Below are 2,500 nucleotides of genomic sequence, written 5' to 3'. Positions count from 1 at the left end.
ATGCACATCTTAAAATCGAGTACAGAAACGTTGCGCAACACCGTGAGCTTTTCTCTTCTTCGTCACCCTTAAATATAGCCGATCGTAGACGCACGCTAGATCGTAACACACTTTTCGTTGATTTCCGACGAACGTGGCTTTGGGCCAGGCGCGCGGGCAGAGAGATACGCGACCGACGGGGAAAAATTCGTCCCGATACATGTACGCGTACTCTCCGATCTCCGCGCAACGCTGGGGATCATCTCCCTAAGTCATCAGCGTTCGAAGAAATCTCGTGTGTCCGTTCCCGGATCTACGGCTTTCTCTGGGTTCGCGAAGAACAGAAAAAAGCACAGAGGATGAAAAACGCAACGACGACCCATCGATGCGACGGTCCTCGTTGTCTTCTCGTCAGTCGTCTCGCGCCTGCAGAATACATCTCTGCCGCACGAACAGACGGAGTGGGTATTCGATCCCTGGGGCTGTACGAGTAAAAACATCTTGATGAAAAGACGGTTGTGTTTCTTTAAGGCACACAGTTTTTCGTTACGCCACCAAGTTTAGGTTTAGGTTTTAATATCTTGGTTCTCTTTTCTCTCCTCTCTCGACTGACTTTGTTCAAAAATATTTTTGCTTTCTCTCAGTCTCGCCAAAAATTCATTTAAGACGACGTCGGGGGCGCGGTCATTCGTGCTTATCGAAGACTAACAAAACGTAGCAGAGGCTGATACAAAAAGAAAAAAAAAATCGGCCACGAAGAAAACTCGCTCTGTGTATCTCGATAACCGCGTCGACGACGACGGTTCTCTCCGCGCTCTTTTAATTCGTATCCTTCTTCTTGCGCTTCGTCCGACTCAGAAACGTTCGTAAAACACGAACGACGGCGGGTTGTCAAGCCAAGAAGGGACAGAGAAGAGACGGAGGTAGTTTTGCGAGTCTCCCGTGAACGCGATAGATTTTTCATATATATTTGTATCGAGAGCATGCGTACGCCGGTCTCCACACGATCCAGCGACGAACGCCGACGAACGTCCAACAATCGCTCGTACGTCGCGTACGAGCCCTCGACCGCTCTTTAATTCGTATTCTTTTGCTTGGCGCTCGTCCTCCGACTCAGAAACGTTCGTTTAAAGATAAAACGAACGACGGCGGGCTGTCGACGAGGCAAGAAAGAACAGAGAGATACGGACCGAGAGCAACGATACGCAACGCAAGCAGTCTTAGGTTTACGTGAGCAACCCTCAGCCAGGCGTGGTCCAGGAATTGTATCCGTGGACCGCAATGTGCGTTCGAAATGTCGATGTTCATGTGTCCTGCAGTTCACACGTTGACGCGCAATTAGCTGCGTTCTTCATCGACCCACGAGCCAAGTGATCCACCGTTCAGGGTAATCGTTTATGCATGGATTTTTGTTTGTGTACTCAGGTTTTTGTACTCTTATTCTCGGTTCGAAAGAAGCCGATATCCGACAAACGTCCGACCAACGGGAATCGAACGCGCGGAAGTCGCCATATGATTGACGACACGAAAATACGTTCGAAAACGAAATCGGACGGACTGCGCGACGACACACGCAGCCCGCCGACCGGGCGTAAAGTGCATTATAATATATAACAACCAACGAGATCGAAGCTCCGTTCGTCAGGAAACGACGGGGATATAACACCCGATTCTGAATCCTCTGTACAGCACACGATCTCGCGAAGAAAGCGCACGGTGGCTAGCCCATGATATATATATATGTTCGTTCCTCTCGTCCAGTTATTCGAAGCAAACAGCCGATATGCATCTCCATCGTTCGGGTAAAAAAAAATCGATGGGACGCGCACGGTCGTAGTCTTCCTCGCGCGGTCGTTTCTTCCCGATAGCCAGAAGCAGAGTTTGAAAAACTCTAGCGACGGAACGAGGCATTAGACTCTCGACAACGAGGATACAGACACGGCCGGCGGTCCCCTCTGAATCGACTTCGGTGGTTCAGGTAAAAATAAAAAAAATCGATGGGACGCGCACGGTCGTCCTTCCTCTTCCTCGCGCGCGGTCTATTCTTCCCGATAGCCAGAAGCAGAGTTTGAAAAACTCTAGCGACGGAACGAGGCATTAGACTCGCGACAACGAAGATAGAGAGACGGCCGGCGGTCCCCTCTGAATCCACTTTGGTCGCTCAGGTAAAAATAAAAAAAAATTCGAAAGGGACGCGCACGGTCGTCCTTCCTCTTCCTCGCGCGGTCTTTTCTTCCCGATAGCCAGAAGCAGAGTTTGAAAAACTCTAGCGACGGAACGAGGCATTAGACTCTCGACAACGAGGATAGAGAGACGGCCGGCGGTCCCCTCCGAACGGATGGCGACAACGACGACTAAAGCGCGAAAAATCGCGACGAAAAGGAACGCATCTCCGTTCAGGTGTATGTGTGTGCGTGCGTTTAAAAAAAATTCGATGGGACTCGCAGCCATCGGCCTCGCGCGGTCGTTTCTTCCCGATAGCCAGAAGCAGAGTTTGAAAAACTCTAGCGACGGAACGAGG

General features: G+C 50.5%; 1 non-coding gene across 1 annotated transcript; it reads right to left on the bottom strand.

Moving 5' to 3' along the window:
- Positions 1-1,214: 1,214 nt before the first annotated feature.
- Positions 1,215-1,369, bottom strand: LOC139997497 (5.8S ribosomal RNA). The gene has a single exon (XR_011802869.1). It is a non-coding gene; the product is annotated as a 5.8S ribosomal RNA (ribosomal RNA).
- Between the last annotated feature and the right edge of the window lie 1,131 nt (positions 1,370-2,500).

Source organism: Bombus fervidus, unplaced genomic scaffold (genome assembly GCF_041682495.2).
Source record: "Bombus fervidus isolate BK054 unplaced genomic scaffold, iyBomFerv1 scaffold0097, whole genome shotgun sequence".
In the NCBI taxonomy this organism is placed as follows: Eukaryota; Metazoa; Arthropoda; class Insecta; order Hymenoptera; family Apidae; genus Bombus; species Bombus fervidus.
Note: the sequence above shows the minus strand (reverse complement) of the source record. Positions and strands in the feature narration are given on the sequence as shown.